This window comes from Furipterus horrens, unplaced genomic scaffold (genome assembly GCF_987537825.1).
Source record: "Furipterus horrens unplaced genomic scaffold, mFurHor1.1.pri manual_scaffold_1, whole genome shotgun sequence".
In the NCBI taxonomy this organism is placed as follows: Eukaryota; Metazoa; Chordata; class Mammalia; order Chiroptera; family Furipteridae; genus Furipterus; species Furipterus horrens.
In genome coordinates, this window is record NW_028327171.1 from 88,864,735 (window position 1) to 88,882,831 (window position 18,097).

An 18,097-nucleotide genomic window follows, 5' to 3' on the forward strand; every position below is an offset into this window, starting at 1 on the left:
GGAACAGCAATGTGTGGTTGCCTCTCACATGCCCCCGACTGGGGACCTGGGCTGCAACCCAGATATGTGCACTGACTAGAATCAAACCAGCAACTCTTTGGTTCACAGGTCTGCGCTCAATCCACTGAGCCACACTAGCCAGGGACAAACCCTTTAAACATGAAAAATCAATATCTTAATAAGATAAATGCAAATTAAACTATATTGAGATACCCATTTTTATTATGATGTATAGTAAAATATCCAAAGATCATTAATATACTGTGTTAGTGAAGCTTTTTGGGGAAACAAGCACTTTCAAACATTGTACCTGAAAATGGAAAATGGTAAAATGAATTTGCAACATATAACAAATTTGCATATGCATTCATTCATTGACCAAGAAACCCCACTTCTAAACATTTTATTCCAAAAATACAATAACAAAAATATGGGTAAAATTATGCACAAAGTAATTCATTAAAACACAGTTATAGGAAACAAACACAAGTTCATCAATAGGGAACTGGTGGAATAACTATTGTAAATCCAGAGTGGAATACAATGAAACTATTTAAAGGAAGAAGAGAGAGCTCCTTAGATAACTGTAGAGTAATCTCCATGATTTAATAAAGTGAAAGAAGAAAGCCAGAGTAACATTTATCTAACAAATCTTATAAATGTTTACTTGTTTAGTTTAAAAAGAGAATAAGAGAATAAAGTATAAATTAGTTTATATGTGAAGGAGAGAGGAACATGGTGGAGGGACCAATGGTAGTAATTAAACTTACCTGAGTATAATAGTTTTGTAGATGTATTTATAGCCACATAAATATAATTATAAGGTAAAATTATATTAAAATTAAATAACTACAACCCCCAAATTTTAGTAGCAAAACCAAATGTATTATATTTTTAGTTGCTGTCCTATCAAAAAATCCTAATCTTAAGTGATTAAAAATACAGTGATTTGCTTGCCCTTTCTGAATGAAATTTACCATAAATACAAAAAGAAAAAATGATATGATTAAACAATTGTTTATAAATGTTAAATATACAAAAAGAAGTAAATAGGTATTTATGAAATCAATAGAGTTAAACTTGTCCACTAAAAAGAGAAAAATGTGTAGAAACAATAAGTAATCATTGGTTAAAACCAACTAACAAACTAAGTCCTAGCTTTTATTATTTTTATTTCAAGCTACCATTTCCCACCAACAGGACTCAGACATTAGGTAATGGCTAATTCCAGGTTTGAAAGAAGAAATGTTGAAGATGATCCTCGATATCAAGTTATACTTGATAGCAAGGAATCCACCAAAGACTACTATGGTCGTATCCAGCGGATGAAAGAGCAAACTTGAAAAGCCTCTTTGTGCCAAAGATGGACAATTTGTGTATCAATAAGAATTAAAACTGCAATGAATTGATGGCAAGCAACTATGCTAAAATCCACAAGATAAAAATCGTATTTCAAAAGATATTAATCAGTTTGGGTGATGATAGATAAAATAATTATTTAGAAACTGGTTTTTAAAAGTGGTAAATAGAGAGAAACAACCAAGCATTTAACATATCTCATAAATACTCAAGTTAACAAAATACTTAACTGCTAATCTCAAAAGAGACAACCAGATAACGTGTGCCTCCTGATGGAAAATTCAACATCACATATAAAGTGTTTTTGCCAAACCAAGCCTGTTAGATCAAGACATACAAATAATTTGGTTTTCAACAAATAAATTGCAATTAGTATGTGGGGTAAATTGTATATTAAAAGATACTAAGGAGATATACCAAAATAAATACAATGTTTTGATTTTATTTGCATGCGGATTTAAACCAATTGTAAACAAATGTACAAAACTGAAAAAACTTAAATATAGACTTCATGTTGATAATATTAGTGGGTTATTTCTAATACTATTTATATGTGATAATATTATGGCTATGTTTTAAAAGGAATTCTTACCTTTTAGTACTATATGACAATATGTTTTTATATAAAATCAGGTAATATATTGATTTTTTCAAAATTATCTTATTTTGAGTTAAGAAATAGGAGGAAGTACACATGGAGCAAGACTATAAACAAGATTAAGATAATATATCATTTATAAGAAGCATTTACCTGATCCCCAAAATACCAGTAATGATTGGCAAATTTTAATCTTGGAATATTTTAATATAGAAATGTTTGAAATGAAAAAGAATTTGTCTTTCACTTACCATTTTAAAAATTAATTGTGTAAACCAGAGAAATTTTCAGTATTTCATCAAATATCATCCAAATAATTCAATGTAAATGAAATTGCATTTCTCTCATTCCATATTTCTTGTCTTTCCTTTTCACTTTTGCTTTCTCATTTTGTAACACTTATTTTTTACCTATTATTTTTATCTTCTACTTTTTAAAATATTATTTACTTTTTTGCTCCTCATTTTTTTAAGCAAATACATTTACTTATGAGGGAACTTTACTGTAATGCATTATGAATGACCAAGGTGAGTATCAAACTTCAGAAAGTTGGACCTGTTAGTAGCAAAATTCAACCATAATGATCACTCTGCAGTATAGTTTTTTCAAAATTATCTACTGGTATATGTACAAAGATTTCATCATAACAGTAATATCAATGGTGAATGGCACCAGATGTTACTGGCAAAGTTAGACCTCTCTGCTTGAGTTTGGCTAAGAAAGAATTCAGGGCCAAGACTCAAATACAAGTGAAAGTTTATTTAGAAAGTCACAGATGTAGAAGTGAGCCATAGAAGAATAGAGCTAGCTGGGTTGAATGAACTCAGGAAACAAGTTACAGAGGCAAAAGAAAGGAAGCAAAGGTATTCAACTTGATGGATGAAAGGTGGAAGAAAAGGTGTGGGGATGAAGGAGAGAGAAAGAAAGAAAGAGAGCCCTCGGTCCTTCATCTTGAGGATTTTTATCTGCTTTCCTAAAAGCAAGGTTATTAAAAAAGGTCTCAGAGGATGATCACAATATAACAATATAATATTATTTTCTTTTCCAGGTGTGTTCTTTCAGGGTCATAGTCTCTACTGATTAGTCAGAACTAGGGGATAAGTTCTTTAGTTATTGTACCTAGTCTTGATGTCAGCGATAGCATTATCACTTCATCTGGTTTTGCTGTTTTTCTGAGTCTGTAGCTGAAGCATAACTGAGGTCTAGATGTTATCACTAGCGTGACCAAAACTTCATTTCTGAGGCTTTGTTTCTAAGATTATTTGATGCGGGACACAACTTCATTGTCTTGGGAGCTTAATATTTAATGGAGTGGTCATGCAAGGGAGTCATATGAGGCTATTCTCTGGCCCCCTAGTTTCTTCTTAAGGGGGTCTACCAGGTCATTAGTGACATGCCAGAGGAGGGTCCAAACCTGTATGACCATAGATATGAAAGATCAGGAGATCTAAACCCCATGACCAATAATGTGCTAGGGAAAGAAAGTTCACTCTGGGTGCCAGGTCACACCTTATAATACTTGTTTTCCCAGATTGCTCATTGCTAGGCACCCAAGGCCTTCCACTCTGATGACCTTCTATATCTGGCCTATTGTTCCTACTCTTCTCATGATTGTCTAACTGCCTACTCTAATAGTAACACCAGAGTTCTCACACGGTCCAACTGTTAAATAACTCAGCATAATAAATTTAGCTGTTTTCACATGAACCACTGATGCGCAAAAATAATTTCCTGCTAATCAGTAATAATGACTGTATGCTCAGTGAGTCACCGTTACACTTTAAGAAGAAGACTGTGCTAATGCGTGAATAATTATTGACCTGATTAAGTGTTCAATCTTGCTCTTGGAAAAAAAAGGTGCACATTATTTAACAATTCAGCTCTATATTGTCTTTGCGATAAAAGCAAGAAGTAATTTGGATAACTAATGCACCAGCTAACTTCCGTTAGCAGTTCCCAAAAGTAGATGATTTTCATCTCTCTTAAACATTACAGGAACCTACATTTTTCTCTGCCTTGTGCCCTTAATGTGCTGCCAACTATTTTCAATTTTTTTTTTCCCTAGAGGCAAGAGGAAAAATGATATAGAGAAAACAAAGTAGATGATAGGGTTTTATCTGTCTGTCAGTTAAGAGGGCTTGGGATTCAGAGAAAAAGGTATTACTAGTTAGCACCACAGAACATTCCTCTACCAGGCCACTTTTCAAAGCTATTAGAAAGGTAAGCCTTTTGGGGAAATGAGAGATGCTCAGAATTCCAGACATTTAGCAAAGACCAAGTTGGAGTGCAATGAAGAGCTAAGCACTATTATTTGTCAGGTTACAGTTATCTCTGATCAAATTGTTTCTTCTGTTTGTATCCATAAGATTATCTCCCATTAAGAACAAAGAGCACTTTTGCTCTCCAGAAATGTCTTGACTTTGTAAATCAGATTAGAGACATAAAGAGGAAAAGAGGCATACATCTGGAGAGGATAAAATGCTCCTTCGTTTATAAGTGAGTGTTGTGAGATCGTGAATGCTACATTATTAACAACTAGATAAATATACTGGGTCAGAAGAACTTTCTGAAAAATTAAAATTTACCCAAAAGAAATAATTTGAATGCTGCAGCAAATCCTGCATCATAACAACTCTTACTTTATATCACTATTTGAATTTTTCACTTCTGTTGGGAGAAGAGAAATTAGTTCACAATCAAGTTAAGAGACATGGACAGCGGAGCAACGTCCTTTCCTGCAAAGGAGGCATTTCCTGTCCACTATGTTTTGCACCCAAACTACCACAGAGCTAAATAACACTAGAAAGTATTCCCCCAAGTAAGATTTAACCAAAACAGCCTTAGTCATTCTCATGGTGATACAAGGGTCTTCTGGGAATAACTGAAATACGACTGCAACTCTGGAAAAGGCAGAATATTTTCAATGAATGCTGCATTTGGACATAATCAAAGATGGAAAAATGGAAAAGTTAGAGCCATCTTCCTTTTGGGATGTTGTTCGTGTATCAGTTATGCCCATTTCAAAACACTCACTTTAATTTTAAGGAGAAATGTGAAGCTACCTCAGAGGCACTTTGAAACAACAGAGTAATAATGAATTTTGGTCTCAGGAGGCAAGTGTACCTATATAAGTTGTTTGTGCCTCAATGTTAACTTCAGGCTTTAATTATTTAACCGTTCAACTTCTTACTTATTGAATGGGGTTCTCTCACATCATATGATGACAGTACTAAGTTCCCCATTGTACTACACTGATGAGAAGGCCCTTTTCACTTCAGAATGTAAATAACACTTTTATATTATTGCATCAAATAATTATTCTTCATTTTGGGTACCTTTGTTATTAATAAAATGAGTATATAATTATCATTATGCTCTGTTCAGAAAGGTAAATCAATATATAATACACTTTGAAATGACTTCCAACCCAAATGATTAAAATATAAAGCTGCAGTGAATAAGGACAATTTAGGTTATCAAAAAATTTTACTGGCCTGAAGCCATTTGTATTCCATTGTAATGTATAAATCACTGCTATAACAGCATAATAATACTTATCAGAATTTTTATTCCAATATAGATTTCTCTAACTCCAAAGAGACTCAGTATGATATTTCTTTCTCTGAAATAGACTCATCTGTATTTGGCTGGATTTAGATAAGGCAGTAGGGATTCTGAATGGTGTAAACAATATATTTGATGAAGATAGTATAATGTTTCTGCTAACATAAATAAAGTTTATGTTTCTCTTCAAACGATTCAATGCAGCAAAATAGGTGTTGTTCATGAATTGTGAGGATTCTATCATATTTTCCCTATCTTAATTCTAACCCCTCTCTTCAGTGGTATCATGTCAAGAGACCTGAAATAGGTATCCTGCTCACCTGCCTAGTAAGTCTTTATATTCTGACAATTTATACAAACACGTATCCTTCGTTTCATCTCTGAAATAAAACTACATCTCCCTTACTGGTATTGCATTAACATTTTTGTTTCTCCCCTTCAGTTGGCATCACCAACTGTAATACCTTCATGGTTCTGCAGTGAAACAGGGGGATCCTTCCTACCTCTTCTTCTCAAGGCCAGAATAACTATGAGGCTCTATTGCAAGTACATGGGCTCAGAGGATAGCTACACTGAGTGCATGGTCTAGAGCAGGGAATGAGGGAAAGTACACTGGTGGGGAGAAAAAAAAAACTTCTATCATAATTTGATTATCTACGACAGAGTATTTGCTTGTAATGGTAGGTCAAGATTGTAGAAAATAACACAGTTTGCCCCTACTTACTTGTGAAAAGGGTTTATAAAATTGAAAATTATAGAAATAATTAAATTTCAAATGTTTTGTAAAGTTCACTTAAAAAAAAACTGAATTGTGTAAATGAGAAGCAGAGAATAAAAATATTATGCCAGAAATCATAAGCTCAGGAAACGACCTATGGTGGTATGAAAACTTCCTGTCTACCAAGAGAAAAAATGGGAAAAAAATATAGTTCTTATCATCTAAATTTAGAAAGCTCATCTGATTTTTATGGCAGACTAAGTTTTCCTATACAGGAGAACTAAAATGAACCAGTAGTTAACTAGTTCATTCTCTGAATCAACACAGGATTTTTGGGAATCCAGAAAAAAGACAAAGGGAATCACAGGAAATTTGGTTTCTCAGATATACACTAAGGACCAAGACTGAGATGTCTTTGGGTCTTTGCTTTAATCCTATGATCATACTTCTTTAAAATGCTCTGTTGCCAAACATCTCTTTAGCTTTTACTGTGTTTCCTGAACTGAGTGTGTGCATTTTTCCATGGAAAGCAAAATTTGTACACTTAGAGATTCAAATTAATGAGAATAACTTCACTGATTTAACATATGAAATGTTCTCTTTTTCTAGCACACTCTTTTGCCCCTTGGTCATTCTTATTGATGCTTTTGATTTTATAAGAAAAGTTTGTTTTATAATTTTATTGAAGCTTTCTTCAAAGATTTAGCAGTCAAGAATATTAGAAACACAGGCTTAATTGAGCTTATTATACACTGTTGATTTCTATTTTCCTTCTCTTCATGGCCTCTTGCAATCTAATTCAAGTCAGCAAGTATTTATTGAGCACTGCATGTGATGGGCCCAGACACTGCTTGGAGCTGTTGGGGTTGAAAAGAGATACATGGAATAGTTTTTTTTTTTTCCCTTGAGAACCTTTAAATTTTTATTAGAGAACACAAAGATTTCTTTTAAAAAGTAGAAAACTTTAAAAAATTAAATAATTAAGGACAAGTGAAAATACAATAAATAAGAGTAGATGAGAACAATTCAGAGAAGATGTAGGACTTGGAACAGAACTTGAAATAGCATTGGTCTTCTATGCCAGGGAAGAAACATCAGCCAAGACATGGAGGAAAAGAATAAGTATGAGACTTGTCAGAGACTTAGGACTGTGTAGTGGGGTAACTGGAGAGCTGACACCAGGAGATAAACATAGATGGTGATAATTGAAAGTAAAGAGAAGAATAGTGATATACAGTGGGCAAACAAGGAAGTATACATTTCCCTAGATTAGTAAGAGTACACAATGTATATATTAAATGTCATCATGTAAATTCTTACACTATACACTGAGACATTGTTTTGTTTCCACGTCTATAAGAGTCTGCATAAATTTCAGAGGTACATTTTATTTCCTCTCCACCCTAATAACTGGCAGAGTGAGTCAGAAACCCTGGCAAACTCAGAGGACAAAACATGTTTCACTTTCGCTTGAAAACATTAGCAGCTGTTAAAATAATTCTCTTCAGTTCATCTGTTATACCATAGACAGGAAACACATATGCTAGCTGGAGAGAAATATAACCTTGCTTTATCAAAGTAATTGAGTTACTACGTAAGACTAACTTCACTCCAAGACCCCCTTTTGCTTTCTGTGGAGAATATGTAAGTAATCAGCATTTCATATTCCTACCTCACAACACCCCTTTTAAGAGAATTTGTTTTCAGTGGGATTGCTGGGGGAAGGGGGGTATTGGGTGGAGGGGAGCAAAGGGGGAAAAATTGGAACTATTGTAACAACATAATCAATAAGATATACAAATATATATGTATATATATGTATATATATAAAGAGTATTTGTTTTATACTTCAATAGATAATCCATATATTTGATAGGTTAAACTTACAATCATAAGATTATAATTTATTCAATTATATGTCATGTGCTCTCATATGTACTAGAAATATGACAAGAAACACAAAAACGAAGGTCCCAGCTATTGTGCAGCATACATTCCAGTGAAGGAAGATAGCAATAATCAGGAAGGCAAAAAGTAGACATGATGATTTCAGGCTATGGTCAGTGCTATGAAAAAATAAAGAGGGTTATATGGCAGAGTGAGATGGGAAAAAGACAAGACCTTCCTTTGAACAGGATGGGCACAGAAGCGGTCCCTGAGGATGTACCCTTGAATTTCACTGAAAGAATGTAGGGAAGCAATAGATATAAGAGTCGGAGGAAGAGTATTTAGGCAAACAGAACTGCAAATGCAATAGCTGCAAATAAGGTGGTGTATTCAAGGAACAAGGGGTGTTTGTGTAGGTTGTCTGCAGAAAGAAGGATAACATGAGCCTGCAAGTTGAGAAGAGACCCCATTGTGTAGAATTTTGTAGGATTTGGTTAGAGGAGGGAATGGGGGAGAGGGGAGTGATTAAACTTTTTACTTTGGCAAAAATTGTACATTTCAGTTTGCCAGTTTCTTATGTAGGGAATTTTATTTTTAATTAGCTATTTAAAACTATAAAAAGCCTAAGTGAACTAAAATTTCATTTTTCCTGTGTCTTGTACTTCTTCCAAAAATGTATATACAAAGGAATCTAAATAAGAAACTTCCAAACCACTAATCAACTAAATTAGACAAGTGTTTATTAATCACTTCTTGTCTACTACTCCAGGCATTATGGAATTACAAAATAAGTCAGAAGGCATGTCTCCCATTCTCAGGGAACTCATAGCCTATTTGAGAAGACCTGCATAAATGCATAATCTAGAGAGCAATGTTATCTCAAATATCTAAATCAGAAGAAGGGATTAGAGCACAAATTGTATGCTTAATTGAAAAAAAATTGTGGAATGATATAAAGATCACTATAGGGTGAATTCATCTGAGAAGATTGTATGAAGTAGTTGAGGTGAAGCCTAGTTATAAATGAAGGGGGTTGAATATCTAAACAAGGAATAACATTCCTGAAGTTGGGACTGGATATTGGGTTTGCAGGAAAGAATAAAGACTGTAGCTGAGAATCTACCTGTAGGTGAAGGCAAAGATTAAGAATAATTAGAGAAGGAAGGATGATATAATACGAGGTCTGTGCAACCAAACTAAAGAATTTGTATCAATAGTTCACAGAAAACTACTAGACTTTTAATCAGTAAGCATAAAGGTAGAATTTTCTTTCATATAACATACACATACACAAATGAGAGACATTTTAAATAAGTCTCCTTAAAATATTTATAGTAACAATCAGAGGTAGATCATTAACCTAATGTAACAGACAAATAACTGGGACACACAAAGTTACCTAACTTACCCATTGTCTCACCATATAATCTCTCATAAAACCAGGGTATCTCTTCGACTTCATCGAATATATAACATTGTACCTGTTCTAATAGTAAATGTAATAAAGTAAAAAGAGATCAGACACAAAAACCTGGTGGAAGGGTTTGGTACCTGTGAGCTGGAAGCCCTCTAGTTCAATATTAATAGTGAAAATGAAGAGGAGGGTATAAATCTAAGAAATCTTGTAAAATATAATTGTCCAAGATTTTGGAAAATATGCATATAAGAAGGGAAAGAAGGAATAGCACCAGAAGAGTTCATTTAGTTAATGGGGAGGATAATAGTGTAGTTGGCACAAATGTAGAAATTGGAGAGGATGGTTAATTAGAGTTGAAAAATGATGGTTGTCTGGTCAAAGAATTTAAGAAGATGTAAGAACTTTGCTGGGAAGGTATTCATAGGTATCTGTAAAGCAGATAGAGAATCAATTTAGAGCTTCATGCCAAGTAGACTTTAAGTCAAAATACACTTTCTATCACTGCCTTTCTTAGCTTTAAATTTGACTGCAAAGACTGCATTCCAGAAGAAATCCTGATCTAATTTCTGTTGGATAATTGTAGCAGCTGTGCCTAAGACTAGTCATTCTCGTAGGTGATGATGTCGAGCTCCACAGTTGTCTTGACATTTTTTTCAAACTGAGCAGTCCATCTGCTACTCTAAGCTAATAGTGCTGCTGTTCACAGACAGAGACTATCTTGGTCACCTATGGCTGGATTTGGGAAGCAGACAGGCAGGAAATGATGGATGGCTTTACTTCCACAAAGTGGAGAATAGGAGTAAGAGCAAACTGGAGAGAGTAAAGAACGTTAACCAGAGACTGAAATAAAAGGCCAGTTTTCCCTTAATTAACAATGTTTCTTCACAGTTTCACTTATTTTCTTGAGGGTTAACCCCACTAAAACCCTCCATTTCACTTTGATTGTGATGATGATATGTCACTGTAATGATGCATAAGGTAACCTACAAGCTAAATTTTTCTATTCTCTCTCAGATGACCCATGGCAAGAAATGATAACTGGTACTGATGTGACCTACTTCCAAATCACAGGGATCATGATTTATTTTTTAACATAATGAATTATTTATGACCTACGCACCATTCTTCTTTTCCTTCTCACAGGGGAAAAAAAAATAGTTGAACACTAGCCCTGGTAAAAAAATTCATTTAAATTTTTTGATCTGGCAAAATTCTCATGGAAAAGATATTACAAAATAGAGTCAGAGAAAAGGGACCTGGTCTCTAAAACCACAGATGCCATGTTCCACAGTTCATGGGGAAAACCAAGTAGATCATTAATCTACAAACAATAATATGAATAAAGATCATGGCACAAACCTAGGAAGATATCATTTTATTGATGTAGCCTGAAATAATGCAGATACTTTGGGGTCAACATCAAATTTGTTACCAGATTTTATTCAAGATATGTATAAGAGAAAAGATCAAATCTTGCCCCAGCTGAGATACATATAATGATTTACTTGATTGTCTAATAATAATAATTGATCATGTGTATAATGCAAATGAAATCTATAAAAATGTAGACTCAGGATTTTTTAAAAATATGTTTTATTCATTAATTTTTTAATAGAAGAAGGGAGAGAGAGAAAGAAAGGGAGAGAAAGATAAAGAAAGAAGGAAACATTGATTTTGTTGCTCTTCTTATTTATGCATTCATGATTGTTTTTTGTATGTGCCCTGACTGGGGATCAGACCGCAACCTTAGAGTATCGGGATGATGCTCTAACCAACTGAACTATCCAGCCAGAGCTCACAGGTTGTTATTTTAAACCCAGTAGTGGAAAAACAAAAAAGTAGCTAACTACTATCGACAATTTTCAAATCATTTTGGTTACTTTATTTTATTATTTTATATTATTTCTTTTCAGTCATCCAGTAGAATATTTTAAAATCTTTCAGTTTCATAAAGCCTTATTTGATTTTCTATTAGCTCCATAGATAAGCCAGCTATCAAAATAAAACATCAGGCTATTATTTTAGGCCTGAAGAGACTACTAACCACACAATTCTGTGAAACATATTCAACAGACAAGTGCTTTCTTTTCTGACTCTCAATATATTTGGCGTTTCTTTCTGAAGCAGCTTTCAGTTTTCTCAAAAATGCTTGCAACTTGAAGTCGCACATGGTTTATTTATGTCTTTATAAAATTTTACAAAGACCTAGCTAGTCATCAGATGCTGTACTATTCACAAACACACAACATATTATTTCTAAAATATAATATTCTTTAATCTACGGTGGCAGTTTTGCCTGATGTATTCGTGACCAAGACCAACTCATGGCCACATTCTGAGTGTCAGGAAGACAGAAGAGGCAAAGTAAATTGAGGCAAGGGGTTCACACAGACCTGCTTTGAAGAAAAATGCCCAAATCTGGTGTATGACACTATAGTTAGTTAGATTAACAAACTTTATTCCCATGTCAACATCTGGTTTGCAAAGAAGGCTAAGGAATAAAATTATTTCTCTGGGCAGAAATTCCTAGAACTAAATGTAGAATTATTGCTGTGGAAGCAGGGGAAATGATACATTGGGAAGAATGAACAGTATCTGATGTGGCCCACCAAACTGCCTGACTTATGTGGAAAAAAGTCTAAATCTTCCTTAAGGCTTTGGCTATGGAATATATAAATGAGAAAGTTTCGCAGACTATTTTTACTTTCTGCCCTTCTTCATATCATCCCTGAGGCACTAAACAGGAGCAGGCTTCCTCCATTAATTGATAAAAAAGGAAATTCAGGGGGAAATGAAGCTTAAACTAGCATTTGAAGTATTATGAAATTATGTATGTCAAGTAGTTGACTTAATGAGCATTCAAAAAGTACTCAGTAAGAGATACTCATTGTGTATTATTATACTGACTAGTCAGGGTATTATACAAAGGGTCAGGATGTTTTTTTAAACCTACATAATAATGTTACATTATCTTGCCCAGATTCTCCTCAGAATACTATTACTATTGTTTTATATTTAAATTTAAAAGGGAAAAAATAAATGAATGTCTATATAACTCTACTTACAATTCACAAAATTCCCATTAAAACATAATTTTTATTCATTTTATTTATTTGGAGATCAATACAATTCACACATGAACTAATGTTAACACCAACATGATGTAGTGAAAATAACCCTTGTACTAGGAGTAAACTTAATGAGTGAAAGAAAATAATTGGACTGCTTTTGTTATAGAAACAGGGGAGTCCAAAAATCCCCAGAGTTTGTGGCTGGGGTTGGGGAGAAGGAAGTAGCTTTCAGAAGGCCTCCACATGCCTGAGGCTGGTGGCTAGTGTCTTTCTTATGCAAAATTGCTTGGATGCTTCCAAGGCCTCAGGTAGATGGGAGGGGTCTTGAACCAGGGGATGGTATGGAAAAAGCAGACAGAGCCTACGTAAGGTTCTGTGAATGGTCAGAACTGTTTGCAACACCCACTGTGTCAGAGGACGCGGTCAGGGATATATAAACAGCTGCGGACATTTTAGCTCTCTTTCGCTCTCGGCTCTCGTGCGCTCCCTCCATGTGGCTTGGAGGAGGGGGCCTCCAGACTGCTTTAAGAAGAGGCTCTTGCCATGCGGTTTTGAGAAGGAGAGGAGATCCATGTAGTTTGCAGGAAGAAGGCAGTTTACAAGGAGGCTGAGAATCCAGAAGGTTCTGCATTGAGAGCTGTAGGGCACCACAGCACAGAAAGGACCTCCCCAATCAGAATTGAGTGATTGGCAGCTGCTGGTAAAGCTGAACTGTGTTTGGAAAGTAGGGAAACGGTGTTTCTGACCTTCCTAAGACTGGCCAGGTTTGGTAGGGGGGAGGCAAGGATATGTGTTTATGGATGTTTTAAAGAACATAAGACTTAACAGCAGAAATCTGCAAATAATCTAAATCTATATAACTGTTAAATAAACAATTCTTTTTCTTTTCACTAAACTCTGGTATTGAGAGTTATAATTATGGTGGTGTGCAATCGGGCCCCAACTAAACAGCCCGTGGGTTTGTTTTCAATTGGAGCAGCCCAGGGGTTCTGTAACACTTTTAGTTATTAATTCTCTGACCTTGAGCAAAAATGCTTTTAAACTTTCTTATTTATTTTAAAGTAAAAAGAATATGATTTTGAAATTTACAAAAAATTAATATTTTTTAAAGTTAATAATCTTCCCTCACCTATACTATTTCCATTGCTCAGAGGCATATAATATTAATAACTTCATGTATATTTGTTCAGGCTTTTCTTCCTAATTATACAAATATGTGCAAATATAAAATCAACATTAATAGAAATTGTTATTTATACTAGAAATAAAAAAGAATGTGTTTGCTTTTCTCACACATACAATTTTTTCAACCTTTCATAGATATGTATATGTATATACATAGATACATGTGTATACAGAGTGGGACGAAAGCAAGTTTACAGTTGTGAGCATGTGAAACAGAGTTTATTCTCATATTATTATTTATTAATTTTGTATCATTTTCCATACAAACAACTGTAAATCTAACTTTGCCCTACCCTGTATATCACAGTAGATTCTCATTATTCGTGGTAGTTATGTTCTATAAGGTCACACTGAACACGGCATAAGTGAATACTGAATCATTGTTTTAGGCGAAATACAGTGTTGCATTTCTCCAAACCTCTAATCACAAAATTTTTACAAACCAATCAATATATAACCTTGTTTTGTGTTTGTTTCTGTTTAAAGACACCTTATTTAATATGTATTGGTAATTCATTAACACTGAACTCACAGACAACAGCACTACAACTCATGCCTAAAGAAACCTACCTAACACACATTTTTTATTCATAAGTTATAAATCAAACTTCACACAACAGGGAACACTACACAGGACTTCTGCACTACACTTGAGGGCCATTTCAAATAACAAAATCACTAATGTAACACCTCAAGAAAGCTAAAAATATGGCACTAAATAAGCCACAAAACAGACACTTGTTTACAGTACGAGAGTTTAAACAAGAAGGCAGAACCCTCCTCTTACTCAATCTCAGCTAGAAAAATAAGCTTTGGGCAGTTCAATTTTTTCCCCACCCTGCACATCCACATGCCCACAAATGACTGTGAAAGTGCCATGACTGTCAATCTGGGTGTTATAAAACAAAAATTTAGCAAGTAGGAGAATTGGCAGTTACAGAATCCATGAATAACAAGAAACCTTTACATTGTTCTTCATAGCTGCTGCATCATTTTACTTTCTGATGACAAGGGTTCCAATTTCTCCATATCCTTACCAACTGTTACCTTTATATTTTTAATAATAGCCATCTTAACAGGTGATGATATTTTACTGTAGTGTTAATTTGGCATTTCCCTCATAATTAATGATATCAAGCATCTTTTCATGTACCTGTTGGTCATTTGTGTATCTTCTTGGGAAAAACATCTTTTTGGGTTACTTGTTCATTTTTTAATTGGGTTATTTGGTGTTTTGCTATTGAGTTGTATGAGTTCCTTACATAGTTTGGAAATTAATCTTTTATCAGGTAGATAGTTTGCAAATATTTTCTCCCAGTCCATAGGTTGCCTTTTTATTTTGTTGATTGTTTACTTTTCTGTTCAGAGAGTTTATAGTTTGATGTAGTCCAACTTGACTACTTTTGCTTTTGCAGTTATGTTTTAAAACATTATTGCTAAAACCAATCTCAAGATTTCCCTTGTTTCATTCTAAGAGTTTTACAATCACAGGTCTATGTTTAAGTCATTAATTCATTTTGAGTTGATTTTTGTGTGTGATGTAAGGGAGAGGTCCAGTTCCATTTTCTGATTGTGAATGTACAGTTTTCCCAATACCATTTGCTGGGGAAATTCTTTCCCCCATAGTGTCCCTTTGGCACCCTTGTCAAAAATCAGTTAACTGTGTATGCATGGGTTTATTTCTAGGCTTTCTCTTCTGGTAAATCGGTCTATGTGTATGTCTTTATCCCAGTGTTATGCTGTTTTACTTACTATAACTTTGTAACATACTTAAAATCAGGAAGTGTGGTACCTCAACCTTTGTCCTTTTTCCTCATGATCTTTTGGCCTATTCAGGAGCTTTTGTGGTTCCTTACGATATTTATGTTTTTTTGTTTTTTTTTTTTTTCTGGTACTGTAAAAATTGCCATTAGGGATTTCAAAGGGATAGCATTGTATCTATAGATTGATTAGGGTAGTATAAACATTTTAATAATATAAAGCCTTCTAATCCATAAACACAGGATATCTTTCCATGTATATAGTCTTCTTATTTTGGAAATGTTTTATAGTTCTCAGTAAAATCTTTCACCTCTTGTTGAATTTATTCTACAGTATTTTTTATGCTATTGTTAATGAGATTATTTCTTAATTTCTTTTTGGGTGGTTCAGTGTTAGTGTATAGCAATGTCACTAATTTTATTATGTTCATTTTGCATCCTGAAACTTTATTAAATTTATTTGTTCTTATAATTTTTTGGGTGTGTGTGATGTCTTTAGGGTATTCTTCATATAAGATCATAGCATTGTAAACAGAGATAACATTACTTCCTCCTTTCCTATTTGAATGACTTTTATTGATTTTTCTTGCTTTATTGCTCTTTTAGGACACTAAGTTAAATTAAGGTAGTGAGAGTGGACATTCTTGGTTTGTTTCTGATTTAGAGAAAAAAGATAATCAACTCTTACCTATTGAACATGATGTTAGCTATGGGCTTGTTATAGATGGACTTTATTATTTTAAGAAATATTTCTTTTATAACTAGTTTGCTGGGAGTTTTTATTGGAATGAGGTTTAATTTTGTGAAATGTTTTTCTGCATCTATTTAAATGATATGATTTTTTTACTTTGATTTATTAATGTGATCTATTACATTTATTAATTTGCATCTCTTGGTTTATCTTTGCATCCCAGAAACAAATCCCATTTTTCATGATGTATCCTCTTTTCCTGGTGCCATTGAGTTCAGTTTACTTATATTTTTATGAGGATTTTGCATCTACATTGATCAGGGATATCAACCTGTAGTTTTCTTTGACTTTGGTATCAGAGAAAGACTGGTCTCATAAAGTGAGTTTAGAAGTCTTCCCTTCTCTTCAGTTTCCTTGGGATGAGTTTGAAAAGCAATGGTGTAAATTCTTCTTTAGATATTTAGAAGAATACATAATGAAGCCATGTGGTCCTAGGGCTGTTGTGTTTGCTTTTCTTACTTGTTATTAGTTTGTTAAGATTTTAGATTACTTCATGATTCAGTCTTGATAGGTTATATGTATATAGGAATTTATCCATTCTTTTTAGGTTGTTGGTATATAATTGTTTATAATAGATGCTTCTGGTCTTTTTTTATTTCTCTGTCATTCATTGTAATGTCTTCACTTTTCTTACTTTATTAGTTTCAGTAGTCTCTGTTTCTTAATGTAGCTAAAGGTTTGTCCATTTTGTTTATTCTTTCAAAAAAGAAACTTTTTGTTTTGTGAATGCTTGAGAAGAATGTGTATTCTGTTGCTTTTGAGTGAAACTTTCTGTGTATGTTTGTTAGATACTTTTGAGCTATAGTGCTGTTTAAGTCCTCTTTTTTTCATATCAATTTTCTGTCCGGATGTCCTATCTATTGTTAAAAGTGGAGTACAGAGGTGTCCTACTATTGGAATAGCCAAACAATTTGTTCAGTTTTTAAGTAAAAATAAAATACATGTTTTTCATTTTCACCAATAACTTTATTGAACAACATATTCACCGTTTTGTTCCACTGCCTTCTGCCATCTTTCAGACAACTTCATAACTTCATCTTCCTAAAATTTATTTTTATCTTTTTGAGCAAAGAACTGTTCCGGGTGCATTTTGCAATATTCCAAGAAATTGACATTTTTTCCATTAAGAGAATTTTGTAAATATCAAAATAAGTGGAACTCTGAAGGTGCAATGTCTGGTGAATACGGCAAATGTATCAGAACTTCCCAGCCAAGCTGTAACAATTTTGTTTGGTCATCAAAGAAGCATACAGTCTTGCATTACCCTGATGGAAGGTTATGCATTTTCTGATGACTAATTCTGGACACTTTTTATCAAGTGTTGTTCTCAGTCTAACTGGGAGCAGTAATTTCTGGAATTAACTGTTTGGTTTTCTGGAAGGAGCTCATAATAGAGAACTCCCACCATATACACAACATCACCTTCTTTGGATGAAGACTGGATTTTGGTGTGGTTGGTGCTGTTTCATTTCACTTGCATCATGAACTCTTCCATTCTACATTATTTTAAAGTATCCACTTTTCATCACCCATCAAAATTTGATTTAAAAACAGAACACTTTCATTATGTTTAAGTAGAGAAGCACATGCAGAAATACGGTCAAAAAGGTTTCTTTTGCTTAACTTATATGGAACTCAAACATCACAGCAATTACCAAAACATGGCTGGTACAAATAATTTTCAAGCCTTGATTTGGATATTTTAAGTTGGCTATCTCCTCTGTAGTATAACATTGGTTGTTCTCAATTAATGTCTCAATTTGATTACTATTGACTTCAGCTGCTCT